General features: G+C 39.4%; 1 protein-coding gene across 2 annotated transcripts in view; it reads right to left on the reverse strand.

The window, feature by feature from the left end:
* Positions 1-16814, reverse strand: part of lrrc4ca (leucine rich repeat containing 4C, genome duplicate a) — a 62002-nt gene extending 45188 nt beyond the window's left edge. Inside the window, exon 1 of one of the 2 annotated variants that reach the window (XM_058074938.1) lies at positions 15481-16814. The gene's annotated coding sequence lies outside the window, so the exon portion shown is untranslated. The remainder of the gene's footprint in view (positions 1-15480) is intronic. The other variant, XM_058074937.1, reaches the window with a different exon arrangement.
* Between the last annotated feature and the right edge of the window lie 667 nt (positions 16815-17481).

The following is a 17481-nucleotide window of genomic DNA, read 5'->3' on the forward strand; positions in this document are numbered from 1 at the left end:
AAAGGCAGAATATTGGTGAAAAACACCCTAATTGAGCATACGCATCCGTTTTTTCACGTTTGTCAGTGTCCAATTATTATGAATATTTTTAACGATGATACATTACTATGAATCTAATGCAAGTCAGAATGTGAGTCCCACGCATTGCATTTTCTGCCACTTTTATAAGCATATGCAGTCTATCACATTTCATAGGTTTTTAAATCCTGTAACACCTCCAGGGCTTTGAGCTTAAAACATGGCAAATTGCATTGCATGGAGAAGGGGAGGGCTCCCCCTACGGTGTGTCAAAGTGTAATCCTGCATTTAAACACTCTCCCCCAGGCTTTTTTTGTATTTGTCCATCTGTGTTTTCACTCCCTGCACCTAGAGGTTATTTAAAAACATAAACTGCGGGCGTTTAAGATGAGTTGGCTTTTGTATATTACTTCTTTTTATAGGCTCCAAACTATCTTTCCCGAATTCTTGTTTACAGTAATGTCCAGAGGCATGCGCATCATTATGCCAGACACTCCCATAATGAGGCAGCGAGAGTGGATGCTTCCTAATCTCTCTAAGCTGAATGAATGCCAGAGACACTGTCGGAGAAAGTGGTACTGCAATGTCACACACTGCAGCAGGTTAGTTGGCAACTGGTAAGTCTGTTTTAACTTGCTGTCTGTGCTTACGAGCATGTCTGACATTAAACGGCACAGTGGCTGCAAACAACACACAGCAGATCTTCAGTCAGATCGCACATTTAATTCCTAAACACATATGTATAAGATGATTATGAAAGAGGAAAAAAAATAGGTTATATATTTCACAGTAAAATTAAAAAAAGGTGCATAAAGTTTTCCATGAGCATTTGTTCATTACCAAATTAAAATATGCTGACCTGATTCTTGTAAGGCACGTTAGGTTGTCGTGCATTAGTGCTTCAGTTAAAATTAATGCACCTTCTTTTTCCACACTACCTCTTCTCAGCCCACAACTACTTATTATTAAATTGATTTAGTTTAGAGTGATTAATTCCAAAGTCCTTGAAAGGATATTTACAAGGGCAACATTTCTTTCACACAGTACTATATGAAAATTTATAGATCATTTCATATGGTTCGATCAGAGATCATCGCATAAGAAAAAGATACCATACAAAAAGCTTAGCGCTCCACTACTTTACTTTTCAAAATTGGGACAGTGCACTCTTCAGACTTTCTCAAATTCTGAAGTTAATCCATCAGTTTGTTCACCGTCGCTTCAATGAAGTTAAATTCTTAGTTTGTACTGTAAGCATGCACACGGAAGGACACGGAACAGCCAACCTTGAGTAAATTTAAGTACCAGATCCGTTGCCAGATCAAGGGTTGAACATCACGCTCTTTATTCTATTGCAGTTTTTAAAGAATTTATTAAATCATTGATTTCCCACTAATTTTTCAAAAGCTGTCCCTCTCAGTACCGGCTATTTTTTATTAATTGATTTTCAAGGCACACAGAATATTCTTCTCTTCGATTGTGCTTTGCTGTCATCACCTCTTTTTGTCTCTCTTTCAAAAAAAATTAAAAATATGTCTTGGAAATGGGGATTTACGTAAAAAAAAAAACATATAAATACATATTTGGTAGCAAATGAGTTGAAAAATTACTGCTGTTTTGTGGTTGACTATGGACTATTATTGGTCAAAAGATATTGAAAGACAATTATATTTAGTATTTTGGTCACTAGGCATCAGTAATGTCACATGGATCAGACATGACATTAGATTAGATTACCTATGACATAGTGATAAGAAAGTTCCCTCTCATTCTGTGTGGAAGTGGTAAGCTTGTGACTTCTTACGCTGCCCTTCCCTACTGGATTTGAAACCCTTTCTTAAGTTGAAATTAAAAAAATTGGAGGCTATCTACTTAGAGCGCCACCCACTTAGTTACGTGTATGTAAGAATATATGTTAATGTTAAAAAAAATAACACATGTCAGATAAGCCACTAAGTTTCAACAATTTTACTGCTAATTTTAGCAGTATATATTACAATTAATTCCATTTATGTATTATGCAAAAGAACAATCATTGACAGCCAATGTAATCTTAACTTTCTGTGTATAACATTTTTCAGAAATTAATGCTTAATTTACTCTGTATATGTTGTAGGAATATTAAATGAAATGATATGGGAGGGAAATGAGAAATTATTAACCTATGTCCGACTGAATTCATTTCAGCAGTGCTATTAATTTGGATTATGGTGCGGCGGCTGGGATTGCGCAGCTGCTGATCCTTTTGATGTAACAAATGAGCACCCCTATTCCTGTGACAAATTGTCCCCCCTTTTCTACACAAAGCACACAAACTCACCAATAAGATCCTGAATCTATTTTCTCCATCATGACCAAATCCTCAATTGTCATGTAAAATCAGAGGATCACAGGATCTTTTAGGGAGGAGGAAAACAGAAAACTTTGATTGCCGCACAGTACACTGAATTGGACTTGCATATTTAATACTGACGGCTACGCTTCCTGCACTTGCAGTGTAATTTATACGATTCATACACTTCATTATACAGATCGATAGCTGCCATTGTTAACCGACTATAATGAATGCCCCATATATGCACTGTTCTGAATCTTAATCACATTTTTCTTTGGGAGGCGCTTTTGATGTTTTACATGTAATTTTTCTTCTTACGAGAAAATTCCATTAAAATGCAAGGTTAATCTTGAAACTCACACGTGACAAGAAGCAAAAATTCCAAATAGGGAAAAGAACCATTAAAAAGCCATATCAATCGAGGAATGTTTGCAGTCGATTATTTTAAATATGCATTCTCGAAGTTATGATGAAGTAGTTGACAGTTTATTACTCATAATCATAATTACTAACACATGTGAAAAAAGTGTCTCTTTGACCTTTATCAGTCAAGGATACAAGGAGAAAATCTGGCACATTACATGATGGAACTACTCATCCTAATTAATGTCTAATGTTGTAAATAAAGGAAAGGCATCAAATTGATTATGTTCTACCACCATACTAAAGTACGGTTTCGCCTATTTTTTTTTTTTTAGCTAAACCAGTGATATCTCTCATACAATTTCCTTCAGTGACAAACCTCCATATTGCAATCCATGCATGAAAGAAAAAAAAATAGTACAATGGACTATAGCCTCAGAGAAGAAGTGATGCAATGACTAGAACAGTGGTTCTGAACTGGTTTGGCTACGGCACCCATCCCTCAATCACAAGCGGCAACCCAAATTGTGGAAATACAATTTTTATCCACAAATTCTATAATTATTCATCTAAAAAGTGTGTGTAGAGCTTTTCCTACACATTGTATGTGAGGAGTTGAATAACAGCACCTGGACCTGGATGACAGGCGTGACATCTTTAACTCATTCACTCCCAAAGATGTATTTAGACGTTTTTTTTTACCTGAATACTCGATCCCAATACTCGATCTTATGTTTTTTTGCGCAAAAGGCTAAAAGAAGTGATGGTGTCATACAACACGGCTACACAGTGACGGAAGTGCTTTTGTAGGACCCCGGCATGCATCTTTCCTGTGTAATAAAGCTCTGCACAATAAAGCACAGCAAGCAGGATGTGAAAAAGGAGGTTATGAAATTTTAACACATGAATACATGTGCACGGTTGCAAATTTTTATTTTCATGTAAAACAACCATTTTTTTGTTGCTTATATTGTGGCATAGTTGTTTCGATATTTTGACAAAATATAAATGGCTAAGGGCTGCACGGTGACCAAGTGGTTAGCACGCAGTTCGATTCCAGTCATGGGAAGAACATGCGTGGGTTTTCTCCGGGTACTCCCACCCACATTCCAAAAACATGCTAGGTTAATTAGCGACTCCAAATTGTCCATAGGTATGAATGTGAGTGTGAATGGTTGTTTGTCTATATGTGCCCTGTGATTGGCTGGCGACCAGTCCAGGGTGTACCCCGCCTCTCGCCCGAAGACAGCTGGGACCCTTGTGAGGACAAGCGGTAGAAAATGAATAAATTAATGTTTAAATGGCTAAATTTGTGTCAAAGTGAAAGTTATGCTTGACATTTATGGTTTCACAAAAAGCTGTTTTTCCTGAGAACTGGTATTTTACTGAAATTTACCCATGTTCTACTGTTGATTAATAAATAAAAGAAAAAAGGTAGAACCAGATTTGTCTTTTTCTAATGAATAATGGGAGTCTAATCTTTCTTTTGGTAGGTACCATGTTTGTATTTTTCTAGAACAAAATATTCTATGTGCCTTAAAAAATCGGTCAAAATCCTCAAAAATGTCCGGTACTGAGAGGGATATCTTTTAAAAGTGTGACCCACCAGTTGAGAATCCGTGGTCGAGAAAATTATAAGAGAATGGAGAATTTGAGTGGGCGCAAATTAATACCACCTGTTTCATTAGATACACAAAACCCTCTTGACTTCCCATGCCACACACACACACAACATGTATACACACAGACAAGCTGTTAATCACGACACGGTGTGTGTTTCTTGTCTCTTTCTCAGTGTAATATGACAAGAGAGTCAATTACTCAACGACACTTGTTTGCAAATGTAAAGAACACACACACACACCTCTTTGGTATTACTGGCAGAATAGGACACCTACGTCAGAAACGCAATGACAGCAAACACTGTACCCACTTATCTGAAACACAGCAGCATGAACTGAAGAAGACCTGCATGCAGTGATTATGCTTTTGTATGTTGGTGTGTGTATGGGGGTGGAACAATCAACACATACTCACACTTACAAACCTTGTACTGTGCAGGTCCACTGAGAAAAGGCAATGCGGCGCACATCATGAATATTACCAAAGCTAGATCTGGGTCATTAATATGACACAGCCGTTACACTGGAGCCCAATTAGTAGTCAACATGGAGACTGGAATGTTCCCCTTTTGCAATATATAATCACTATATCACTGCAACAGACTCCGGATAAGGACACGATCAAACACAATCACAGATACAGGAACCAATTATCTGCCCAAATTATTCTGTTGTGTGATTAGACGGGAGAACAAGAAATGTAACCTTCTGTATTAGAGGGTTCCTTATTTTGAAGTGTAAATACCCAACATGTTAGGTTTCCAATTGAATGACTGCAGGTCTGTATGTGTACACTTTACGTTGCTATGCTCCGCCATGTTCGAATGTCAAGTTTAATTTTCCAGAGCATGTTGGCGCTCCGGTGTCTTTTTATTCCACTTAATAATGCCGCTGGGTCTGACAGGTACTGTAAGTGTACATACGTGTGTTGGAAGCAGGGCAGTTTGAGGCAACTGTGCTGTTTGTTTGACTTTCTGCTTCTGACTGCATAAGGCTCGCGGTGCATTCAGGGTCGTGCAGTCATAATGGCTGATTTTGCCCGACAATTTTATTCCGTTGCCTATTCAGGAAGTCACATCAGTTCTAGATCTTATTTGCATGTGAGGCCCGAGAACAGCATAAATCAATATAATAATGACACAATAAATCCCATTGCTAAAGGGCACCACTGTGGCAGTGATGGAGGACAGCGAGACTTCCACGCTGTCCACATTATTCTAAGCTACGGTTGCTTCTTTTATATTTATACAATGATGTAAACAATGTTTGTGACATACGTATAAAAAGGACAAAAATGAAGAATAATGTCACCTAAAATCTAATACTGATGATGTAGAGTCTTCCAGTACTGAAAGCAGCCATTATTGGTAGAATGCAGTAAGCACCTCCGTGACAATAAATAAAGCATGCTTTGACAGAGAAGGAGGGCGAGCTCAACTTTTCATACGAGGCTCACTGATGGCTGCCATATGGACTGTCAGCAATAAATCCATGTGAGTCGATCCAGTGATAGACAACAACAGAGAGAGTCTATAAATAAAATCACTACAATTCTATGCAGATAGCAAGGTGCTTCAATGGCCCTCTCCTGGGGGCGCAGTCACCATTTGCACACCCTCTCAGTGTGACATCTCTCCTGTATGCCTGCATGTGTGTGTGTGTGTGTGTGTGGTCTGGGTCTCTGTGGAGTGGGTAACTCAAATATAGAGCAGAATGTAAACAGAATTTCACCATTGGGGGATTGTAATTAGTACAATAAATTCAATTACACATGAATGAAAAAAAAAATCAACATCGAAGCAGTGTCCCTGACCCGCTAATTACGATAGATGCCAACTGCAATAAACAAGAATATAGTGTCGAATTGGACATTACACAAGACGCAAAGCATGTTGTGATGATTTGCATACTTGTTATCTAGATGAATTTAATCAATAGAGAGAATTTCATTTAACATACAGTAGTACAAGCCAAATGTGTGATGTATGCTAAATCTGTATTTAATTGTTTTAACGTTATATGGGTCTCTTGACCCCCCCCCCCCCCCAAAAAAAAATAAAAAAATAAAAATAAAAAATAAAAATAAAAATTCAGCTGGGTTACCCTACCTAGTGAGGACAAGTGACATAAGAAATGAATGAATGAACTTTGTGATATTTATGACACCATCACCTCGGTATACAACATCTATTATTGACTTCCTTGCCGGTATCTGATATACCGATAGTATTTGAAGCAATATATAATTTTCAGTCAATAATATCAGTCAGGTGATATTATCAGACATCCCTACCCCCTACTCGATATCATAGAGTTCAAATTCTGTGTGAAAATGTATGGAGTCATCCAGACCATTACACTGCATGACTATAACTACTGTACTTATATTGCACTTCCAATTTCTAAAACAGACCAAAAATGATCAAGACAAAAATGGCAATACATTTTTACGATACATGATATATGATACATACCCCTAAAAGTGAAAGATTTAGCTTTACTTGACTGATTTGAAACTGTATACCTTATATACGCTGTATATATATATGGTATATATATCTGGTGAAAATAAAAATTCTGTTAATGTGTTCACTAAAAGAAAAAGAAATGTGACAGACGTGACTAGGTCTTGAATGTTGTGTGATTATTTTTCTCTCCTCAGTGACAGACGGGATGCGGCCAAATGCTGAAGAGTCTGGCAGAGGCTGCACGGGGGTAGCCACAGGCCTACAAACACACACACACGTGCACACACACATACAACTACCGGGTTTGGTGAAATGGGTCTATGGTATTTGATTAAAAACGAAATGTCACAGAGGTCAAATTAAATCTCGATCCACACAAACAGGAAAACAAACGGTTGACCGTTTAAACAATTTGAACCAGATAAGAACATGGTACTGTATATCCAACCCGTCCACTTCCACTGCACTGCATATTCTCTTGCAGTGACACATATCCAAACTGATCAACATGAGAGTGAAAAATTGTGTCACTTAAGGCATGTCGTGCAAAATCCTGCCAAAGTGTGAAAAAGATCCTTCAGTACGTCCAGGCAGTCTGTGTTTAACTTTACAACAGCTTGCATTTCTTTACTCTCTCACCCACGTGCAGCATAGGAGCAGACTGACAGCTCCTGTCACAGGGCCTTGACCTGAGTGGTGAAAACAGACTGGTACCATAGAGACAACTTGGATTAAATCACGTGAAAGTCGATCCATGTCAGATCAAAACTATCTGAGTAGGGCAGTCTTGCCTACATGCAGGTGCCAGGATGAGTGACACATTAAGGTCGTAGACTAACGGGGTGAGTGGGTAGCAAGCGAAATCCATCAAGACACTGACAATTGCTCAGATACACACTCGGATAAACACATAAAAGATGTACACATCAATGCACATTGGCTGAGAGTGAAAATAGATCATCGTGAGACTTATTACCTCACAGTGGTCCACTTTTCCCTCATCTGGAAAGGTTAGAATAAAATGTAGATAGAATGAATATAATGTTAGTTATCACCCTTATATCCATTTGCTTAGACAATATAAAGTGTTTGAATGTGCTGAAGAAGAAATGTTCCCGTGACCCTGATCAGAGACCCTCAGGGACCCCCAGGTCCTGGAGTTGCCTGGATGAACCAACAGTGACCCTGCAGATGTTCATGTTAATCAATAACAATAAAAGTAAAATAATAAAAGTAATTACTCTCACATATACACATACACATAGACAAACAAATACAGCTCGTGCAACTGCCCCCCCCCCCCTTTTAGAGTTGCACGACCATTTAGTAGGGACCCCCGAAAGAGAATAAAAAGAGAGGAGTGTGAACTCTGCATGTCACTGGGTATGTTGTTTCACTCTCTTCGCTGCGAGTAACTTTGAATATTGTTGTCTGTCTCTTCTGTATTTCTGTATTTAAGTGTTTTTACAAGTGTCACAGGAGTTTGAACCTGACAAAATGTGTTAAATTAAGCTCTGTTAGACTAAATGGACATAAGCATTGGGTCATATGACCGTTACACCATCACCCCGGTCTGAGTCAAGTTCTTCCACTCATCGAACCATGCCATTATGGGCCTCAATCAGAGGTGTTTATTATTAAGTATGTCTATTTTGTGTAATGCTTGTTGATGTGTGACTGGGTTGTGTCATTTGTGTGCATTTTTTAAACTGAGCGTAAGTTTCATGCCGGAAATTAGCTTCTACTCTGATGACCAGCCAGCATGGGTTTGATGAGATCTGGCGACAGACTGCAAAGCTCGACCCAGATGTCCAGATCTTAGACCCTCATTCTGCACCCACGGGTCTGCAGAAGTCACCACTTTAGGAGTGCAAACATATGCCAAGCTTGCAAACACGCATGCACTGTGGCAAAACATCAAAACCAGCAGATATATTTTGATGAGAGTGAGCTTACATCATCATTTTTTTTAGTTATAATTTTTTTTATTTAAAACACATATATAGTAGTGTGAAACAGTGTACTCTGGGGGGGGGGGGCAGTTGCACGAGCTGTATTTGTTTGTCTATGTGTGTGTGTGTGTGTGTGTGTGTGTGTGTGTGAGAGTAATTACTTTATTGTTTTATGAGTTCCAGGGTGTACCCCGCATCTCGCCCGAAGTGAGCTGGGATAGGCTCCAGCATGCATGCAATCCTAGTGAGGATAAGCAACATCGAAAATGGACAGAATCTTTTCTCACAGTGCATTTTGTGTTCAGTTGTGTTGTCACTGAGTAATATTTAAATTTATTTGATGAGCTGAAACATTTAAGTGAAACACTTTTTTTTTTTACTCTGGTAAATGTACACCTAAACATTCATACCCAGTATGTGCATTTTGAAATATGTAAATGCAGATGCTTTCTGGTTTTGCTGTCCATAGCTGGTGTCCGCTAACAACCTCTATTTTAAATAGCAAGTCATAAACCACCTGGAGGTGCACTAGTCATAGCTCTAGATGTTATGCAACCACTAAATGTGGTGTGAGTGAATCTCTTACATTCATATGTTTTTGTCCTTGAGTTCATGATCACTGTCAAGTTCACAGCAGACAACAGGAGTATAATAATTACTTTTCTTCCTCCTTATCGTTTGTTTTTACCCATGTGGGAACTTAAATGTCGTACTTGGAAAATAAGACAACGAGCTGGAAAATAAGAGGAACGGCCATTTCACATACCATTTAACCTTTTAAATAAGCAGCAAGAATTATGAACGTGTGGACCTGAGCCAGTACCACTTTAACAACACCCAATTGCCTCAAAGGCAGAAAAAAAATGTCTCCTGCATGGTTCAGATGCACAAATGTCTCTCAATGTTTGTGTGTGAATGTGGTTGGAAAACGGTGCTTGTCAGTATTTATGGTGAACTCCTGCAAGCTGTTATTATCGGCACCATTGCATAATTCCTACATGAGGTGCTGTCACTCCCCATATTAGCAGCATGCGACAGTGTTACGCCAAGAAAGTGAAAGTGGCTTTGCAGAGCAACGTATGGATTGTATAAGAAAGAAATGCAAGTGAGATGGTGAGAAATTATGCATGCTGACGAGGTCAGTGCTCCTCGCTGAATTTACAAATGGAGTTAAAGGAGAACTACACTTTTTGGGGGGAATCGTGAGCATCATTCACAATCCTTATTTGCATTCTAGTGCGAGCAAATGAGTTAATATGAGCTAGCTAACAATGGACATCATGGGAAATACTTATTTTGACGCTAAAGGTCTCACAAAAAAAAAATTAAAAATGGCAACAATGTACCATTTACATAACAGACTTCTATGTTAACCATGCTATGGCGATATTGTTATTGTAGCAGCTAACACATAAAAAACTAGATTTATCTGGGGGACTAACACGACGCCTCGCTAGCTGTTCGTGTCAGCGTGTCACTCACAGACGGAACAATGGATACCTCTCAATTTCGCTACAAAGAGTCAACAAGATGCTAGTTTGCTGTCAGCGTTTTTAACCCAAGAACTGGAAGACACAACCATCCCAAGGAGAGTGGACATTGTAAGTGTTTTTGTTGTACCTATGCTTCTGTTATTGATGGAAGTAGCATAAACTAAATGCTCAATGTGAAATCAATGCGGCAAGAAAAGTGGTTCCAGTAATGTTGTAAATCATCAAAATATGCAAGATACTGAAAGTATTACATGTTATCATCAATGTAATTGCTTTTGAAAAATCACAGCATGTGTATTAGAGGGTTTGTTTAGAGGGCTTTTTAGTCAAAATAGGTGTGTCCCAATTACGTGCATTGTTAGCTAGCTCATATTAACTTGTTGTCTGGCACAGAAAAGGATTCATGTGTTCATGTTTCACATAAAGATTGTGAATGATGGGCAGAATTCCAAAAAAACATGAAGTTCCCCTTTAAGTACCACAGACAAAGTGTGAAATTTTGTAAAAAAAAAAAAATCTAGCCTTCAGTTAAAAAAAGTCATATTGTTTTAAAACAGAAAAAAACACGGCAAGCAAGATTTCCTATTTCTTACCAAATTGACTTCATATCTACATATAAGACTTTGAATCCACTTACATTCTTGTGATAAGAGCGGCCCTTGAGAGGGAAGTAAGAAAAAAAGAGACGACTGATCCCTGGCCTCTAGAATGACAGACTAGCACTTTTATGATGTCTCCCAGATTATTCCCAAAGATGGATGGGTTGAGCTGGAACACCAATTGATTAATCCATCGACTGGTGGAATGTGCTGCGGCTGTCCCCCTGCTCAGCTGTTCTTCTCTTGGACACAACATTCAAGCAGACATGCTGGAGAGGATGACTAATGAGTTGGGCGCCCGCAGATACCGATCGTGACCATCTGCGTCGAGGTGCTCGGTCTAAGATGCTTGCTCATTCCTGGTTGATGGCCATTATGTTTATGCTTGCATGAACAACATGGAGTCACATCAACAGGTGTAAAGCAGGTGCCCTTCACTCAGTAATATAGACCACCGCAGGGATTAACTACCAGTATACTTACTAAATAATTGCAAAATAAGCAAAAAATATGAATCAGCTTTGCTTCACTTTCCCTTGCGGTGGTGCTGTTGTGTTTGCGGCTTTGCAGTAACAATAAACCCATAAATGACAGCACCCGACAAATCTGACCGCAACATCCTCCAAGCAATGCCGCTGTCACCCAATTCAGGTGAGCTTTTATCACAATCACATCAGCCTCCTGCGATGCAGGACTCACCACAACATGCCAGCAGCCACCGTGTGGAGTTATTATTAGCTGAAGCTAAAAAAGAAAAACGTTGAACAAAGATTACACACACTGGGAGTACTGCAACACAGTGAAAGCTCATTCCATGGAAGAGGTGGAGTGGAAAACACATTGGGGAAAATGTCATGTTTCCAATCGGGCCAGACATGGTTGTTGCTGATATGCAACACAGAATGGGGTTCCATTTCTTGGGGAATGTGAGGCAATTGAAGGCTATGCCCTGTGGTCGGGTGTACGACCACATGACTATTAATTACACAAGTATGCATTGTTAATTATTAATTATTTTGTTTATCAAAGGAAACATAATTGGATACATAATTTGGCGTGGGTCGAGGTAGTCTGGGTTTAGAGTTTTAAAGGTAATACCTTCAAATGCATTCCCTCCTGTTTATTTTACATATCTTGAAGAAAAAGAATAGATGGACAGGCAGACAGAGAGAGGGATGGATGGATGGATGGATGGATGGATGGATGGATTGACAATTGGATAGACATGGACAGATGGGTGGATGGACCGACAGACAAATGGATGGATGGATGGATGGACGGTTGGACAGATGGATTGACAGATGGATAGACATGGACAGATGGATGGATGGATACTAATAGATAGCTAGATAGCTAGATAGCTAAATGGATAGATGGATGGATGGATGGATGGATACTAACAGATAGCTAGATAGCTAAATAGATGGATGGATGGATGGATGGATGGATGGATGGACGGTCAGACAGATGGATTGACAGATGGATAGACATGGACAGATGGATGGATGGATACTAATAGATAGCTAGATAGCTAGATAGCTAAATGGATAGATGGATGGATGGATGGATGGATACTAATAGATAGCTAGATAGCTAAATAGATGGATGGATGGATGGATGGATGATGGATGGATACTAATAGAGAGCTACATAGCTAGATATGTAGATGGATGGATGGATACTAATAGAAAGCTAGACAGCTAAATAGATGGATTGATGGATGATGGATGATGGATGATGGATGATGGATGATGGATGATGGATGGATGGATGGATGGATACTAATAGATAGCTAGATAGCTAAATGGATAGATGGGTGGATGGATGAATGGATGGATACTAATAGATAGCTAGATAGCTAAATAGATGGATGGATGGATGATGGATGGATACTAATAGAGAGCTACATAGCTAGATATGTAGATGGATGGATGGATACTAATAGAAAGCTAGACAGCTAAATAGATGGATGGATGGATGGATGATGGATGATGGATGATGGATGATGGATGATGGATGGATGGATGGATACTAATAGATAGCTAGATAGCTAAATACGTAGATGGGTGAATGGATGGATGGATGGATGGATGGATGGATGATAGATAGATAGATAGATAGATAGATAGATAGATAGATAGATAGATAGATAGATAGATAGATAGATAGATAGATAGATAGATAGATAGATAGATAGATAGATAGATAGATAGATAGATAGATAGATAGATAGATAGATAGATAGATAGATAGATAGATAGATAGATAGATAGATAGATAGATAGATAGTTTACTCTTCTTAAAGTTAACACATCATGTTGTTTTGTACTGTTTGTGGTTATAAATATGAAAGTTGTGGCATAGAAAATAAGAAATAAACATAAATCTCGTGTGGCACATTGCGGTGTTGTATTGATCCATTCGTCCACCACTGTCATCAGTTTGAGGCACTTGCATTTACGACCTATCCTGTTATCTTGTCAATGTCTACACTTTTTCCACATCCTGCATTTCCCTCGCATTTAGACCTGCCGGATTGATCCGCTTGTCCCCAAGACAAGAAAATGGGGAGCATAAAACAGATCTATGTAATTGCTCTATTTCTTATTAAATGAACCTTCTCAAGAGATTCCATAACCAGAGACGATGCGAAATATAGCAGTAGCTCTATTATTGACACGAGTGCAGTGAAAGAAATGAATGCTAATGATGTCGGAAGAGGGGCTTTGCAGATATTAATCCGATTTGAGAAATGATCATTTCATTAAACAGCACAAAGTGCTGGCCTTGATCTGAACCAGCCTACAGGCTGAAGTAGGAAATAAATGACAAAAGAGTGTAGGAAGTGAACATTTTATACAGTATGTCACTTTGCAAGACCCTGACCCCTCATTTCTGTGCTCCTTTCTGTCTGACAACTTCATTAATTTTCTGACATGGCTGCTTGGAACGATTTTCAATAGATGCAATAGACAGCAGCGACTGTATAAATTGGACATGAAACAGATGTCTGAGGAAGCAATGTCATCATGGAAAGACAGTCTTTGTGTGAACAGCAGGAAGTCTTTTGGTCTGCAAACTGCACCTGCTCAAAGGCTAATGCCAACTACTATCAAGTACTAATATAGCTCTAACACAGTCAACCGGACCAACATTAGCCGCACATTTTAATTTGAAATTTAGCTTCAAAGCATAGTTAGAGTTGAGCATAATCTGTTTGCCAACTGCAAAAGAAAAACTAACAGAGAAGGATTCATCACGGTAACCCAAAGGTGGGAAAAACAAGGGAAAAAAAAAAACATCCAATCAGCATTCTAACACGTCCCAAGGTGATGTCACTCCATCATGGAGTGCTTTTCTTTCAGTGGATGAATGATGCTTGCCATACAGTATTTCTCACTTTCACAGGACAATAATGTGATTCATTCTTTATGTGACAGTGACAGCTGAGGCGATTTATGCATTTAACACCAGAATCGGTTTATGGTTTACTGTTGATGATAGACACATACTTCCAGGATCTGACATTGATATGAGTTATATGTTGCGTATTTGTGAATACAACGACAAGCAAACGCTTATAAAATTGCTCAGTCTCTTGGTGATAAATGGGATTCATGGGTACCAATTGAGGCTGACTGAACAAATAATTGATACAACAAGTGATGAAGAGATACCCTTCAATATATAAGGCCCTCTATTGTGTGATGCAGTGCAGCGTTTGAGACTGACTTCATTTCAGCACCACAGAAAGGGACAGCTCCATTGCAGGGAGCTAAGGAACAAGTGCCTTCTGTATAGGCCTAGTCCATGCCAGGAAGAAAAGACATGACAGGCAATGTCTGACGATTTAGGCAACCACTCATGGGATGACAGTGTTGCTCTTCATGAAATAGAAAAAAAACACCTTTTTTTCTCTTGTTTTTCGAATAATATCAAAAAGTAATCATTAACAAACCATAATCTATCAATCTATCTGGCTTATTGCATCTTAGTGAGTTAAAAAAAATACATTTAAAAAAACAGCTTTTGGCCTACTTTGTATTCGGTAAGTGTTCAACATGGTGCAGTGTGTAACTCCATGCTGGCGACTAGCGTGCCTAATAATGTGCTCTTTCTCTTAGAGGTACACTTTTCCTTGCGTGTGAGCTTAAGCCTGACGTTCTTAGGGGCGATTGCATACATATTTCCAAATTGTCTGCCAAATCAGTGTGAGTCAGTATGTTGTTCACACACACACACCTACACACACACACAGACACACACACCTACACACAGAGCAAAGACTGTCTTGTTGCAAAAAAAGCTGATAACTGCACTATAGTTTAATGTTACCACTGCGGATTGAAGAACCGTCTCTACTATGATTATATGATAGACTAAACAAAAAGTATATATTTAAGAAACAAGCTTAGTTATCACAACTAACATTTCAACATTTCCATGCCTTTTTACACCATTTTCACCTTTTTGTTTCATTTCTACAATTTGCAATGGGACAATTTTTTTTAAAAAAACGAACCAAAGTGTGGTCACAAGTGGCCCTCGGGCCACACTTTGGACACCCCTGCTTAAGGACAAGTGAGACAGGGGACTGAGATTTGCTTTTTATACACACACATAAACTTACTTGCTCAGTAGTCACCAATCCCTTCTGGATTCTGATTGAGAACGTTGCGTCTTTTCAAAACGCACACCAAAAAAAAAAAAAATCCGCAATTCTCAGGCGATCCTGCACAATCCGTGGCTAAAAAAACAGCAATCCATCCATTAGTCCAGATGTGGGGGTAACTCTCAAAATGATGCTGATATATCCGACATCGCCTTTTTCCACGAGACTCTTAGCGTGGAGAGACCCACAAGTGCCATAGCTGGAACTGAGCGGAACCACTAATGCCCGACGTTTCCTCCTGAGTTAGGGCAATGTGGACGTGCACACTTGTTATTTCTTCACTGCTGAACATGCATATAAGATATAAGACGGAGACATTGCATCACAAAATGGTGCACACGACGAATCAGAAGGTGCATCCTTTAAAAAAAAAAAGCCCTTTGCAGGAGTGGATCAGCGTCCTTTTCTTTAATTAGAAATGGAACTTCCACCAAGTCTCTATTACTTCTTTGCTGTCAATCACACTGGATTGGATTGGATTCAATCTCACATCTCAGTGTAGGTTTAAAGATGTTTATAAGGTTTGTGGATGCGCAAAAAAAGTATCTGTTAAGTCATTGACAACTAACAGTATTTTGCCCGAGGGGCTCTACAAGATGAAAATCCTGCGCAAGACCAAAAAAGGAAAAAAAAAATAAAAAATAAATCCAGCGAGTATCCTTAAAAATTGCTCTTTGTCGTTGAAAAAGCTCAAATTCAAATTTCATCCGTGTTTTGGTAGCATTAAGCGCACACAGGACCTGTGTCCACTGAAGATGGTCTTCACTTCTGCGCCACCCGTGCGTAAATCTGTCCAAATCACGTCTCGTCTATCCGCTGAGGAGACGTTCACACGGGGACAGATGATGTCGAGTGCTGCTCATCCAAGTGGCGTCCCGTTCATCCCTTATTCTCATATCCAGGTTACAAATGCTTCGGGTTTCTGAATGAGCAGACTGCGTTTTTTTTTCTGAAACTGTGATATGGATCACTTCAGACTGTGTTCCGGACGGCGCAGCCCCACGGACAAGCGTTGAATTGTCAGGCAGTCATGTGGGTTACCTCCCACTGACAAAGTTCCCCCTCGGCCACTGCTGCTGATCAAGGGGAGAGCTGCGGACGTTGTTTCTCTTCTTCTCCCTCAGTCGACATGTTGCTCACTTTCACCCTGAATGGCTCCAGAATGGCGCCGCAGTTTTCAGTCACATGTCTGCAAAAGTGACGTTCATGACTGGCTTCTTTCATGTGTCCAAAAAATGTACATCCGAGCGGCGGAGATGGAGAAGAAAGAACGAGGTTGGAATGTTGTGAATACGGGAGCTTGAACCGCTAATGTGTCTCGCAAATAGGACACGACTGCCACCTACCGAACCCCCTCGTCGGTTTGTTGGAGTAAGATTGTGGCCCCGGGCTCTTTGTGCAAAGGATAGACTACATTTCACTTCAACGTCTCTGATTACCCAGTTTGAATTCGGAAATGCTTCAGGACACAATATACAATGCATGCCTGGAACACAATACATGGCAGATGGAAGTGTAGCAGTCAAATATTATAGATGTGTTCTTGTCATAGTCTTACAATGGTGAAGGCGCAGTAATGTACAGATGGGAACAATTATGTACAAACACATAAATGTTGCAGGAAATGAGAGAAATGCAAAGAAAAATGCTGCATTTGCCAAAAACACATAGAAACGCCCAAAACAATGACATGAGATAAATACTACAATTTCACAGGAAAAAGCCAGATTACCGTTAATTATGTTAATGCAATTTTTAATCTCTAACTTTACTGTTTCCGATGCATGTTGCCATTTTTATAAAAATCCATTTTTATGCGTTGGGATTCCTGTGCTTGAGTTGTTGGGGGTGGAAAACAAAGGTCAGTCACACCCTGAATTGGACATTGATTGGCTGTCATTGTGTTGGGTTGGTTTACTTAGCATCAACTGATTCGCAATTGGGAGGGCAAGGTGAGAA

The sequence above is a fragment of the Doryrhamphus excisus genome, chromosome 6 (genome assembly GCF_030265055.1).
Source record: "Doryrhamphus excisus isolate RoL2022-K1 chromosome 6, RoL_Dexc_1.0, whole genome shotgun sequence".
NCBI lineage: Eukaryota > Metazoa > Chordata > Actinopteri > Syngnathiformes > Syngnathidae > Doryrhamphus > Doryrhamphus excisus.